We start from the raw sequence: 16,179 nt of genomic DNA, 5'->3' as shown, positions 1-16,179 counted from the left end.
CCCAAGTGTGGACAAACCGTCTATTGCACTTGTTATTTTGCACAACTGCACTACTGTGCACATATTTAACTGCTCGAGGGTTTATCCTGTATTACAGATGTTTATCCTGTATAGCCAGATGTTAAGATGTTTATCCTGGATAGCTTAGTTCTTTATTTTTATTTCACAATTTTTTTCTTATATTGTTATTTTGTATTTTGTATTGTATTTTTACCTCTTACTTGAAAATTGTTCATTACTTGAAAGTTGATCTGTACTTGAAAGTTGTTCATCACTTGTAAGTTGTTGAAAGTAGTTCTTGTTCTTATTTTGCATGCCCTTGTGTGTCCACCTTTTGAGCTGCTGGAACTCTAAATTCATCTTTGGAGATGAATAAAGTATCTATCTATCTATCTATCTATCTATCTATCTATCTATCTATCTATCTATCTATCTATCTATCTATCTAAAACTTTTTCTTGGAAATAAAGTAAAAAAAAAAAGAAGTTGTAATGATAAACAAGCAACTTAAAAAAACATCATTTTTAAGTAGTCTAACCTTAACCCAGAAGGCTGATATATTGCTATGAATGAATATGTCACCAATACTGACTCCCTCGCAGGTGATGGGGCACACAGCTACATTTGAGGCGATGGCGGACAAATAATGCACACAGTGAAAATGAAACTGTCACTCACTTAAAACCCTACGATTCATAGTTACACATTTTACGAATAACAATGACAGATTGCTGCAAGAGCATGGCGGATGATTTGATGGCTCCTGAGTAATGAGAGTGGAGTTTGAATAAGTTACCGAATCTGTTGATGCGGCTTCATAAATTTTAAGCACAGCAAACTCCCCAGCCTGTGGCGTTTTAAATTTCAGATCATGGCACGATCATGATGCAATAAGCTCATCTCAAGTAAAATTATGTAATTGGGTCGAGAGTGCGTGGCTGTTAAACAACATAAAAGCTAATTGATTCACACAGATAATATACTGAGTGCCAGTTGATTGGCGCTGTGCTAAGAGTTTGGAGGTCACTTCTGAGAGTCTCCTTCTGAAACTTGAAGAAGTAGCCGGGTTGAGCGGTCGCCTCGCTTCCGCACGACTTCAAGGGCAGACCTTTCATGCATAGGATGCGTTGTAAAGAGATGAAGTGGATAAATAGACTGTTGTCATGTCGTCGTATATGTCCTGCATGCATTAAATGCCACACATCTGTGGGTCAAGATGCTGACAAATTCTGCAAGTATCAATCTGCATATTTATTAGTGGAAACAGAATTCTGTTCACCTGCTCATCCGGTGCAGTGTCGAGAGAGGACCGCACTGATTTGGACACATGCAGTCAATTTAAAGGAATACTGTGGTTTGACATTTTGGGAAATAAGCTTATTTGCAGTCTGGCAGACAGCCAAATGAGCGGGTTTATCCCACCCTCATATCTGTTTGTTAAACATGAGGCTACAGCCAGCAGCTGGTTAGCTTAAGTTAGCACAAAGACAGAAAAACAGCTTGCCAGGTTCTGTCAGCCACTTACAAATCCACCTGCCAGCACCTCGAATGCTCACCAATTAAAATGTTTCATCTTGTTTGTTTAATCCAGACAGAAACTGAAGTGTCAAAAAGACAATTTGCCGTTTTATGGGGTGTTGTTTGCCGGACTTTTGTGGCTGAGCAGTTGCCAGCTAAGCTAAGCTAGGCTAGGCTTCTGGGTGTAGCTTTAAATGTAATGGACAGATATAAGAGTGGTATCAATCTGCTTAACTGGCTCTCCAACAGATATTTTAAAACTTTAACTCATGGTCAGTAAACTGAAAGAAAACTGAGCAGCCAATGGAAACTCATACACACACACATACACACACATACACACACACACACTCACAGTGTCCAATGTGTCCACACGGAAAGGCCCCAGCAAGGTGGTGGATTTTATCTCAGAAGAGTCTTGCTGTAATCCTCAGGCAAGTAATGATGAATTTTCACAGAATTTTAGAGTGATCACACTGTCCCATAAAACACTAATAATCAGAAGATAACATTGCTTAAACAAGACTGACAGCAGAGGCAATTTTAAAAAAGAGTCCACTCATAACAGGATTAGAAATGATTCAAATCCTAAATATAACTAAATATTGTTCCTAGAGGAACAGTGAAGCAACAGCAACAGTAAAGTTTACAACAGCAAAGTAAAGTCATGCACTCAATAACGTCTCACTGGAAACAAATCTAAAATGTCAGTAAAATAAATAATATTCCTGACATCACAATAGTTTGTGGTGTTTGGAAAGAAAGAAGAAGACAGACATGTGACAATATCAGTCTTTCTTCCGGTCCTCCTCCCTGTGCTGCTGGGCTGATTCACTGCCTGCAGATACAGCTGCCACACAGAGGAGGGGCTGCCGCCTCAGCCACCAGATAAATTCAAAGAGTTTGCCAAATTTTAGGATTTGTGGCAAACTAATATAACAGTTAGCTTTCATTTTAGCTTGTTTGTGACAATTCACTTTTAAGTTATCTTAGCGAGCGTGCCATGGTTGTAAGAACAGCTACGGAGAAAGCAGACGGACATATCGCTTTTCTAGTTTTTCTACATTTTACTCAAGTAAAAAAACTGCTGTCCGCTCTGCGTCTCACAAGAGAAACAGGTAAACTGCGCAAGCAGTTACAACGGGAACAAAGGAGGAAGTCAGGTGACGCAGTATAAAGAGCAAGAAAGTCCAAATATGGTGGAAGGTGAGGTTGATGGTTCGGTGCCTAAAACACAATAACTAGTTTAGGTGCCTAAATCTAAGCAGACAGTGACTGTTTCAACATTAAGTATGGAGGTCATGTCGTTGGTGATATATGGTGATACATGTTGTCCGGTGATCAGTCGATTAGGCATTAGGATGTGTGGTATGTTTGCACGAGCTAAGCCCCACCTGCAGGTCAAACCAGCAAAGGATTATTATGATTATATATAATTTTTTTCTTATGGATTTGCATGATTCATAAGGGTCGCTTTTTCAGGCTGGATTAATCCGAAAAATCACATCCCTGAAGCACTAGCTGCAGCCCTGCATGTTGCATGTTACAACAGGACAGGAGACACACGGAGGCATTAGAACAAACACATGCATACGTACAGTTCATGCATTGATTGCTCTCTCCAGCATGAAGGAGAGCACTAATTACAAGGATGGAAGGATTCAGCCCTGATCCTTCGCCAGGGTAATTTTTGCTGAGATTTTGCTTTTTTTTTTCTCTCTCTCCTTCCTCATGCCTTCCTCCTCTCACTCGCTTTCACTATGATTCCCTTGCTACTGTACAGCCAGTGCACAGCGCAGTCGAAATCTCTGTTGAATTCTTGTGCATATTACAGAGTTCAAGAGCTGATCTGGAGATGAAAAAGGGTAGGATTGAGTGTGTGCACGTGTGTGTGTGTGTGTGTTTTCACACGAGGTCAAACAAAGGGAACGTGTGCAGCATGCGTGTGTGCCCGTGCACGCGCCTGATAGAAATAAAACTTCTGCAGGCCAAAATAAAAAGAGAGGTGAGATCAGATGCCTCGAGGCACAATGGTGGGAGGAGACAGTGGAAATAGAGCATTTCTTATGTTCTCCTTATCTTCACTTGAACTCTGCAAACCCGTCTTTCAGATGCAAATGCAGCACTATTCAAAGAGAGGTCAACTTGTTCATCCTCCGTTTCACACACTGCGCCCAAACGAATAAAGATGCAGTTCAAACGTCCACTGCTCTAAACATGCACCACAAATGGTGATGGACATGTGTGCGCACGTAAGAAAGGGGGCAAAGACGCGGCGCTTACACGGATAAAACGACTGCCAGGATGAAAGAAGTCTTTCAGAAGAGCGTCCCTGTTGCAATGTCAGGTCACGCTCTGCACGTTGCTCCAAAGTAACACATTAGCTCTTCGGAATGAGACAGATCTTTTCCACCGCTCTTAGAGCATCTTCACGAGATCATAAGCGGCAGTTAAGAAAAACAGGAATTTGGATAAATGAGGCAATTCGCTGGTTAATTCAGCGTCCTTGCTGGCAGCTGCTGTTCTGTTTGTTTGCACAGAAAGGGGAGGATACAGGTGCTTTTTTCGACATTTCACTCCCAGTTTTGACTGAAAATGCATTGTAAACAATCAAGCAGCGGGGAACCTGCTGGCAAAATCTGACAAAGAACACAAAGGAACAACGTGTATAATGCCTGATTGCATGCCAAAGAAGAAATACTAATCTTTTGCAGAGAACTTGTTATTAAATTAAAGGGGCACTCCACAGATTTAACACAAAGACTCATTTGAAATAATAATACCATGATGATCTCTACCTATTTGGTGTCTTTCATTGATTGAAATTAAACGTTCATGCGCATCAGATATTAAGTAATGTCAAAAACATGGCTGTATCACATCTCAGCTTCATCCTGTGAGGTAAGAAAGTGGTTTACCGCTGCTTGAACATTCTCTTTGATTACTGACGGTGTTTGAATAAATCTGAATATGTCGTCTTTCAGATTTGAGTCGTCAAATTGTTGAAATATTGGCAAAAAAAGCAGGTAGAAGTAAGTAGACCCCAACAACAAGTCCCCATGGATGCATTCCCAAGACTAAAAACTGTCAACACTCTTTCATGTAGTTGAAGCAGACTAAAACATGCACAGCCTTAACAACAAAAACTGAAGTCAAGTTCTCAAATTTACACGGTTTGGATGCAACCAACAATTTTTTTATCACCTTACTCTTGCCAAACCCCTAAAATACACAAAGATGAATCCAAGCCCACTTTTGGAAATGTCTAAAGAATATTAGTTTGGTGGAATGACCTATCAGACAGGGACTATAAACACATGTTTACAGTATATTTCATACATTTTGGTGGAGTCACTGTACGAACAGTGAATTGACTGGGAGATAGAGTGAGTGGACGTTTATCCAGGATGATCCAAAGATCATCCAATCTCCAAAGATTAAACAACATCACTGTGAAACTATTCTCATGTCTTGAGAAAAATGAAGAAAAAAAAAATCTAGTCTCTATAAATCAAATAACATGACATTATTTTTTTCATTCTCTGGAATAACAGGCATCTGCAGAAATTAAGGATGTTCTTTTCATGCAACTTAAGTTTTGCTATGGTCTAAAGATTGTTTTTTTTCTCGAGATTAGAATAATTATGAAATTCTGAAATATTTGGAGCTATTTTTAAATTAGTTAATTGAGTAATTTGTTTAGCATCTGGAATTGCTCTCTGTAGAGCAGGATGCAGGCACTGTGTGTTCAGTTCCAACAGCATGTTTACAGAGAGCTGTCGGTTTGTCTTTACAGTTGGCAAATATAACAAATACACAACCATCCCAGAGGACCGCAGAGGGTACATTTAAGAAATCTCTTTGATGACTTTCATATTTCATCAGCGCTTCTCCATTTTTCAGCCGTCATCTTCTCAAATACTGTAATCATCTGCTGTCTTGGTTTGCTTCGTCACCGCATTATGTACCAAAGCACCCTTCAACATGCAACACCCACCCACATTCCCTTTTGATCAGAGCCACTCAAATTAGGCCATGATTTACTTTAAATAGGTCTGATTAGCACACTGATTAGCATTTTTTTTTTCTCAGGAATGCTTCATCAACACCACACCTGGTCACTTTGTGTGTGGGACCACAGGAGGATTGGTCAACTTAATGAGCACACAATATTAAGACCTCTACATTCACATAATGATTAGCTCTATTTAGGCTGTGGTGAAGGCACACTGTCACATTACATGCATGTTATGCTGCCGTGGAGTGTTTGCAGCCATATTAACAAACATTCATGTTCTGATCAGCAGACCTGATGAAAACAACCCTGCACACACTTTTCCATTTTATACAGATCGTGGCCATTTGTTGCAGTTTAACCATGTGATATTCTCTTGTTTGGCCAATGACCAGGAGATCCAACCACTGCCTGTGCACTTTGTTTGCCGAGCACATCTTCCTCTACCATCCATACTTAAATCAATATGAACTACTTACCTGCCTCCTCCTCTCCAGTCTCCCCTCAGTATTTACTTTCTTGTTCCCCTCATCTTGTGTCAATAATACTCACCCTTTCTCACATTTCAATCTGGCCTCTCCGTTTTAATCTGTTTGTTCGCAACCTCACCCATCTTCCTGAACACCAGTTGAGGTTTGCTTTTATTTGCTGACCTCATGATTTATCCTGAATCATGGGCACTTGACTCGGTTCTCCAAAGATGTCTTATGTTAGGTCTTTCTGACTAAATAAGTCCCACATCTTGACACAAGGGATGTAAACTACATGATACCAGACTACCAAAGCAAACCAAACTACTACATGATACCGCTTGTGTGCCTGCATGTTAAATGAGCTAAATTAAGCAAATCAAGGCATAATAGTATATCATACTTACAATGTAACTTAACACCCCCTGAAAAGCTTCGCTGACCTGCTTAATTTTTTTTTAACCTTGCTGCAGTGATGTACAAGTGCACTGGGTGTCGTTGCAGGTGCAACAAATCACACTACTGACCACACCCATCAGTGATTCTGGGTGTGGTCGGACATTTAAAAAAAAAAAAAGGGTCTGAAACATTTCAACCAAGGGGGGGCGGCAAAACACTGCTTTTCAGCCAGGTGTTCAGTTACTCTTTCATGGACTGGCATGACAGCAGCATTAATCTAATGCTCTGCAAAATAGTGAATAAGCATATTTCCCCAAATGTCAAACTGCTCTTTCAACACTATAGAATTCATTCTTACATGTCAGAAGGAAAGAAATACAGATAATAACAGCTATACTTGATTCCTCAGTGGGTTGCTACGTGTAAGTACACCTCACAGTCAAGATTCATATTTATATGTGTTCTTGCTTCCCACATTAGATGTCAAAAAACAGTATCATTTATTTATTAATATGGTAGCTATTATAATATTCAGTTATTTAAGCAGTACAAAAAGCTTTACTTGCAATAAAGCAAAACTTTTCTGCCATTTTTTGAGGCACAAAGACAGGTCAACACACTGCTGAGAGCTTTGATTGTGAACCTCTTAAACTAAACAGCAGTCGATGATGAATGCGACCTCTGCACCGACCCAGTCGCTGACCTAGAATTACCAACAACACTGCAGTGCATGCGCAAAATAATAGGTTTTGGTATTTTAACAGTAGGTAGGCAGCTTTTTTTTCATTTCAGACTGTACTGTATAAAATCTTTCCTCGTTAAGGATAAAGAACCGTAACCCTGATGAAATGGGTTTTGTACTTTATTCAAAGACCTGAATACACTTTAAACTGTCTGAAAGCTGAGTGCGAGTTAGCCCTTCACAGGAGGTAAAGCTCCCCTGAACTTTAATAATGGGACTGACAAGTGGAAGAAGAATGGATGACCATTTGTCTTCAAGCAGTTTGCCCTCTTGATGGTGCAGTGACACAGTGGGGTATGTAATGAAGACGGTGTGAGACTGGTCACTCGGCTTCACTCTCAGATATGTGACTTGGCGGTAATGAGATTTTTTTGGGGGGGCCCGTGTCATTCCTGCTCCCCAGCATGTGTCTGTCAGTGGCTCAGAGGAGACGGTAATGACATTCAGCACTCCCGCTAAGGACCGGTGATTAAGGGATTGAAGAGGCACTGGAGCATGAACGCAAACCTTCAGTGCATAAAGCTATGTCAAGATTGCACAATGTCCAGGGAGAACATACAGCCACCGCCGCCTCCGCCTCTATCGTAATGTCTTCGTACTTCCTAGAGTCACTCCGGAAATCATCTGATTAGGCTGAAATATGGACTCAAATTGAAGCGGAGTATTCAGGAGGAAAGAGAGTGATGGGATGGCGTAAAGGATGCATTTACAAACTAGAAAAGAATATGACTTTATTTCCTGGCCATGGTGGAAAAAATCACAGCTGACACCTGATCTCAATCATCAAGATGCCATGCCACAGACTTCCATTGCTCTCCGGAAGAACTTCAACGTAACACGTATTCCTTCATCCCAATGAACACACGATATTCAGCAGAACACAAAACAAACAGTTGAAAATGGTCCCTTACAAATACACTACTGACTGCTGCTTGAATAATAATTGCTAAAGCCAGAACATCCATCTGTTCTTTAAATTATGTCATCTTTGTAATCATTTTTTTTTTTGTATTGTAGGATAGCTCTTTATTGAAACATTTTTGGGTCAAATTGGGGTAAAAAGACAACAAAAGGCTGCTTGTGGTGATTGTAGTGGAAAGCTTTCATCACGTTTTCTGCCTCTCCAGTGCGAATAATTTGGATGATGTTGCAACTACAGCAAAGATGACAAAAAGTTTGGAGCGAACATGCTGTTTGTTTTAGTCAGCCGTCACAGAAGTTTTCGTAAGTGTGACACTACTGAGCTTGATCGAGCTGTTTTTGGATGCGTGAAAATACAAACACGGTGTGAAACATGTCACTTCAAGTGTGCTGGCTTTGCTTTTAACAGACTTTATTAGAATTGTCAAGCAGGATAGCTGCGACCCAATAAGACAATCAACACTTAGCAATAGTAGAGAATGGAGAATCGTCTCAATCCCCAGTAAAGGTTCATTTTACAATATCCTAGCCCCACTGATGCATTGAGTTGACAAGATCAGGCGCAGAGTAGGGCAATTTTTGTTTTTCATATTCCATTTTTCACCAATGTGCAACATTTTTTTAAGCTTGTTCTGGCCTGTTTCTCTGACAGACATAATTTTGCAGCGATAAGCACCTATCACATTTTCCTAAATATCCCATAAATCCTCTAGACAAGCAGTAATGGCTCTCTGTGCCCTTGCTGTCAGATCTACTTTGAATTGGTGCGATGCCAATGCGTTATTACCCACAATGTCCCGTGGCAGGTAGTCTGCCTTGTCTAAACAGCACTGCCCACCAAGGTAGAAAACCAACACTGTCATCCAGGGAAATTAAGGCCACTCAGAAACGTTCAAATTTTGATGTTTTTTTTTTTTTTTTCATCCTGCCAGATTCAACATCCAAAGACAGGCCCTTTAACTAGCTTAGTCAGGTGTTTGAGGACGTGTGACAGAGCTAGTTAGAGCAAACTCGGTCCACCCACTTAACATGTTGGAGCGTAAAAACCCCTGACGTAATTTGGATGAAGCTCACAGGTGAGTAATGCGCTCTTTGATTTAGATTTACTCAACGTAGCATGGGAAGCAACGTTCCAAGCACTGAGCTCATTTTGTCCATTCTAGCTAGTGTCAGGGTTTATTAGCAAAAGCAGTCCTTACTTTGCTATACGTTCTGCACATCAGCATGAACATATGTGGCTACTTTTCTTAACTAACTGCAGACCCTCAGGGCTCCTACCACTGTAACTTCATGGTGTCGAGCATGCTTGTTCCTCAATCTCACTGTAACGCACAGCCCTGTTTCTAATTGTCAAAACAAATTTGAATTAATAGAAATATCCCATTTAAGTGGTTGATGTCAAACGGGGTAATGAATTCACTCTATCTCTTCTCTCGCTGGCGCACTCTCTCTGTTTATGAGCACACATTCCGACTCAGGATGAGGCCATTAACGTAAATGAATGACACATCCCTGCAATGTCAAAGGTCAGCCACCACCCATTATAAGTGAATAATTTCCACAAGAAGAAAAAAAAATGCAATGTCACAAGCCTCCAGCTAGGCTTCTATTCAGTTTTGACAGGGCATTTCGACTACAGGCAAAACTCAAAATCTATTCAGCAGTCAATTTGCCTCCCCAGCTCTGATTATGAGCAGTGCTGCAGCAGTAGGGTTTGATAGCTGCTATAATACTGCCAGACAGTCCAATTTCTCCCTTTGCTTCTTCCCCATGCCATTCACACAGTCCAGCTCTGTATACATAACCTAAACTAACTGCTATGATACACCATTGACTCAATAACAGACTGAGGAAAAAAAAGCAAATCACTCTCCCACATCTATGTATTGGGTATCACAAGGAATCCAAATGCATTTCACTTTTTCTGATGACAAACAAAGGTTTTGAAATGCAGTCAGCCGTGACAGTTTGAACAAATTAAAAGTTTTCAATGGTGAAGGCAGAATTTGTGATAGGCTTTGACAGCATCTCCTTGGGTTTCCTTTCTTTGGCTCTTTCCGTCTCTTTGAGACTCCCTATCAGTAATTTGTCTGCATTGCCAGCCATGGACTGATTGTAATAATGCGTCTATTGAATAGCACAATCAGCCCTCTGGCCACATATGATTTTCCTCGGGGATCGCTTGCTCTGTCTTCACAAAACAGAAAGGAAGAGAAGAGAGAGATTTGTATCAAGTGAGCATGCGCAGAAAAAAATTCATTATCTTTCATTGAATTCAGGCTAATATGCTTACTAAGTCACTCCTTACATATCATTGACAACATGACAAAGGGCACAGTTATAGAAAGGTGAAGGCCAGTCCAAAGTTTATCACACTGATTTGAATGTATGCCGCTGCTTTGGGCATATTTATTTCATGGCTCTGGTACGAAGCCACTGGTAAATCCTTGTGCAGACTGCTGATATTTCTAGACCTTTCCCTGTGAACTGTGGAAGTGGACAATGATAAAATCAGCTTTTTCCTCGAACGATGCGTAACGTGAGCCGCTGGTGTTTGCATGGGAAACGTTTCCCTCTGGACGCAAGCCACAAAGACAGCAAGGCTTGAAATTGAAAATTGGAATCCATCATCTAATGGCATCCACAGAGTGGGTCTTAAGTGATGATTGAAAGCTTTGGCGGCATGCCCAATGGGGTTCTTGCATGAACCCTTTTAGGGTTTTAAGGTCTGCAGCATTTAACACCATGCTCTAGAGAAACTATTTGCACAGTTTGAAAGCTTTTCTTGTTGCTTCTGTTATCTGCACCTGTGGTGTGGTGATTGTAACCAGCGAAGTACTGAACAAGCAAATTGAAAAATGGTGTATCTGTGTTGTTTTTTTTTTCTCCTGAGAAAATGTGTGTTGTTTTGTTTACTCAATTTTCAAGGCTTGTTCATAGACGTCTGCTTCTGTACCAGTGTACCCTGATTTTTCTTTTAAAGGGTAAATCAAAACTAAATCTAAAACTGCTTCTGCACTACTCTCCATCAGTTCAAGCTTTAAAACAGGTGCACTTCTAAAGAAACTCACAATCAGGAATGTCAGAGAAGGTATCTTTTTGCCTTTGACAGCTGATGAAAACACCTGCTGTGACATATTTTTGGGGGGGACCTGGCCAGAACTGCTTCAAAGTTTCAGCCCTTGGAGAACGCAGCACTGGGTATCTATATGATTTAGAGCTGAATTAGCCTTGAAGCTATTTAATCGGACTATTTCTGTAATAAATTTCATGTCATGAGACTGGGTGTGAAAATCCGTTAGAGAGAGAGTGGGCAAGGGACTCAAGGAGCTGCACAACATCCTGTAGGACGACTTCCTTTGTTCTAGAGACATGGCGCCATGGGAGGAGTGCTTCACGTGAACAGACCAGGGGGTTTGCTTACTGTGTGCAATGAGAAAAGGCCACGTGTGCTTTCACAGCTTGTACAATTTTGCTGCCATATGGTACATGTTACATAGCACTACATTTTTTTGGGCCACACAGAATCAAGACACTGAATGGGATTTCTCCTTCTTCTTCTTTTTACAGCTGGATAAGTCTTAGAAATGAAGTGACGTGTTGATCACATACCATGTTAGAAAGGTAGACCAACTTCAACAGCCTTATTTAGATGAGATAAATATGCTGCTTGGTTGTTTGTAGTAGAAATTTAATCTACTTGTGAAGTGTTTGTGGTCCCTCTTGCTCTTCTTTCTGTTTTAGATGATCTGAGAAGGTTCTGGGACAGTGTTTGTATGTCTGGTGTATTTTTAATAGGAAATTTCAAAAATTAAATTTTCCATGTGTATTGGGGGATCTGTCTGCCTTGACTTAAAAATCTGTCAGCTATGGTGGCGTTAGGGGTCTCTTGCCCAAACTACCTCAGTCACTGTTTGCTCAACTTTGGATTTCCTGGCTGCAGTAACAGAAGACTTGGCAGAAATGTAAAAGACATGTAAGAGAAAAGTTGGCAGCAATTCCCAAGCCGAAGGCTCCAAAACATCCATTTGGAGACCAATAAGGGACATTGTTAGCCCACTAATAGTTCAACTGTATTTGTATTTTCAGCTTGTTTAAATCCTTAGAAAGCAGTGATGATTTAGCATTTACCCACACAAATTAATGGGATTTTGCTATGTCAGTCCTGGGCCAGGAAACTGACAGATTCTGAGCAAGAAATCCCAGGTTCCTAGCACCTGGGATCAATCCCAATCCAAGGCCTTGTATACAGCCCTCTCAGTCTTCCATGCACTTTCACAGCACTCAAGGTAACAAAATTAAAAGTTTTCTAATTTAAACACAGACTCAGTGGTGAGAGGACACCCATTCCATTTGTTCTCTGCTTAGTGGACCTCTGCTCAGCTACCGAGACATCTTAAATAATGCAGTCTCTATGAGGTGCCCCTGTGATTCCATATGAATTTTTAAAGTTCAATAAACGTTTCTTATCCACCGGCCATACCTAATGGCGCCCATTATTATTTCATGCTGAAGTATTTTGTACGGCGTTAAAATCTACTGCATTGTGGAGCATTACTACAGCAGCCTCTTCTGATTCAGATTTTTACAAGCGTGTGAGGATTCATCAACACTAACCAAAAGCGAATTGTTTACCATTTTAAAGCCAGTTACTTCAGTTAATCTGCACAAAAATATATGCAGACCTCAGTGTACAAGTAAGCCCAAATGTGATGGGGACAGCACCTGCAAACCCCTGTTCACGACAATGGCCTCTAAAGTGTCAGGCCATCTCTCTAGCCTCTTAAAAGCCTGAAGTGTGACGGCATGTTTGCTATTGAGCAGGTAGCTTTGATTTTCTTCTTTTACCACTATTCTGGCACAGAACAAAGTTGTTCAAGTGATGTGTGTGTTTTTCTCCAAGTCCCAGGAGCTAGTTTAAGTAGTGTTATTTTATTTGAAGTACTTTAACATGGTTGAATTAGAGTAGAAAACAAGGTTTTTCTGGGTCCAGATTAAATCAAAATGAACGAGCGCTGTCTCCTGCGTTGAACCCTGCTCAACTCAACTTGTCCCCATTGTTCACCTTGGCAGCAGCAGCATGTATTCACCTTTTCAATTTAAAATAAATGCTATCCTGTTGCATCTCCATTGTTATCGTCTGTGTGTGTGTTTGTGTGTGTGTGTGTATGGGTGATCAGTTTATGGCATCTAATAATTTATACTTATGCATTTTTTTTTCTGTTTCTCCCTCAATGGGCCTGTTGGTGAGCAACTATTTGTGGAGGGTTTCTGCAGATTAAGATATTGAGAAAAGGCAGTTTTGTGTGACATTATTTTGGGGGGCTTCTTTGACACTATGGTTTCTAAAAGGTTTAGTACAAGTGAAAAATTACAAACAACTCAGAAATGTTAACTGGGTTTTAAGCACCAAGCGCTCTCTGTGCTGTGTAGGGCTGGTACTGACTTGAATGACATTGTGTTAGTGTTGCTGAAATTTTAATTATACTCATCTGCAGAGCTTGATAAAAAAGGGATGAAAGATGAGACAGAGGTCACAGAGGAGTGAAAGGAACAACATTTACGTCACTGTGTAAGGATTATGTAAAACTTAACACCCACTACCACACTACTCAACACCATATGTAGGTTTGACTTTACACTATTTCTCTTTGTGCTGTGAAGTGCCAAATGTCAGAGGCTGAACTTTGGTTGATCTCTGACATTTACATTTTCATATCTATGGTTGAGCAATTTCAAATTGGAATTAACAATTATCATCAAGAACCCCTTTGGCATTAACTATTGAAACTGTTTTGTCAGGTTTGTAGCAAAGGTATGTGTGCAACATACAACACACTCCCGCTCACGTACGCACACAATCGCCCACGTTCAATCTTAGTGGTAGTATTTTTTCCCCTGTGGTTGGCTGGCTGACTGGTAGCGAGCGTAGCCTACGGCAGGTCTGCCTGGTGACTAATGATGCCTGCACAGCAAAACAGAATTGAAAAACAACAACATTCACAATTAATAATAGGCATAAGGGCAAGTTTTCAATGCTAGGAGCCACACTTACCCCCGAACATGGCAACAAGGCATGCATAATTTGTTCAATTATCTAAACTATCTGAGGAGTGTGGCGGCCATATCCTAGGGCAGCATGCAGGAGCATGATTAGGCCTGGCAGTATGAGGAGTGTGTCTGTGTACGCCTGTGTGACACATCGTGCGACTCAGAGAGAGAGGACGCTGTGCACATGTGTACGAACATGCCGTGTGCATTAATGACAGAATACCGGACCTGAGTGGCGCTTTGACGCTGTATAGGGATAAGGAGTTTATGCAACTATACCAGGGTTGAGTTAAAGAGATGATTCTTTTCTGTTGTAGCGTAGGTTTAACCAGTTACTGTGCTGTGCAATTGTACAGATCAATAAAATCTGCATTTAAATTTATTTATTAATTTCATCTATTTATTTATTATTTTGGTATATAAAAAAAAAAAAAATCAGACAACCAGACAGGTTTTACACCAAAGCGCTAACAGTAAAACTATAACCCAAACTGTTGTAAACATCTGTCACAGTTATTCACATGCACAGTTTTCCTGTGCAGCAATGGATTATCAGACATTTCGGATGTGCTCCTTGTCAATTTTATCTCCAGATTAACTGGTTAAAATAATCTGACTAAACTGTTTTGGTAAGACCTGTCAGCCCTCCTGTTTTTCCCAGGATTGTCCCATATTTTACCATTATTTCCCGCTGTCCTCCTGTTAAAATATTTTTTAAGCATGTTTTAGGATTCACAGTGCGTGGCTTTGTCCAAATATAAGACGTATGTGGACAGTGGTTAACGGTGTTGGGACAGCCTTGGGCTGTCTATTTTTGTAGTGTTGTAACAATACACAGGCTAAAAGGAAAACGTCGGCAACGCAGCAGCTTCAGTCCTCCGTCTCTACATACAATGCAATCAGGCACACTTCTGCATTATGTGCATTTTGGTCGATCTCAGAGTCCAGTAAACATTCACTACTACTTGTACTACTTGTTGAAGAAAGTAGGTAGTAAAAAGATGATGCTGTTACATGGCCTATGTAGACAGCTGTTGATTTAAAAACAAAATCTATGTATTAATTTGGATGCAAATGAGATGGACAACTGTGCAGGCAGGTTGTACCACAGTATGAAACTATATACACCTTGTGGCTTAACACTGCCTTTCATTTCCTCAGAACTTACTAAATGTTTAGCAGAACCTTTGACAAATTTAGTGTTAAAACCGAAATATTGGTGTTCCTGGAAAAATGATCTCTTAAATAACGAACAATAACGTTTAATTCCTGCTGCTCGGTCACAGCACCATGAGCCTTTGTGCCCTTTTTATTAACATCTTAAAATTCTAAAAATTATCCTCCTTCATTTCATTAAAATTCACCCCATCACTGTTCAATATATTACTATTCAATACTTCATCCTGTCTTTGTAATGAAATGCAAAACCCAAGAGACAAGGGCAGAGAATAATGTTATTAAATTATAAAGAAAATTTTCCAGACATTTTTTGGCCTCATCAACTGTTCAGGTGGCTTAATCCCTTCCACTTTCTTCTCTCCTCCTTCCTGCCCTCCTCCACCTCTAACCATCCCTTGCGCCCCCACCGCAAGAATCCGTAGTGATATCCTTTTGTAGTCCGCCCAAGGCAAAGTTCATACGCAGAGAGGTATCTGTTGAAGATAAGGTCTATGCATTACTCTGACAGTGTGCAGAAGTGCAGAGATGCTAGTGAAAATAATCAGGATGCAACTCCATTCTGCAGAGCTGCAGGGCTACATAGGCCAAGAAGAGAGATAGAGAGCGACCTGAAGGGAACCTCAAACTTTGCCACACACACACACACACACACACACACACACATGAAAATAAAAGATTGAAAAAAGTACAAAAGAAAAGTTCTCCTTTCTTTTCCTTTTGCTTTAGCATTTGCTAAGGATCAGCTGCTAAATGTTTTATTCAGCTGAACTTGGCTCAATCTCAGAGGCCCTTTGACAACAGAGCTACACATGCCTAAAGAGTAGTGTTGCACAAAAAATAAAAAAAAAACACCAAAGCACACTGTATGGGCAAGGAAGTCTGAG

The sequence above is a fragment of the Chelmon rostratus genome, chromosome 16 (assembly GCF_017976325.1).
Source record: "Chelmon rostratus isolate fCheRos1 chromosome 16, fCheRos1.pri, whole genome shotgun sequence".
Lineage (NCBI taxonomy): Eukaryota > Metazoa > Chordata > Actinopteri > Chaetodontiformes > Chaetodontidae > Chelmon > Chelmon rostratus.
This window is presented reverse-complemented; position numbering follows the sequence as displayed.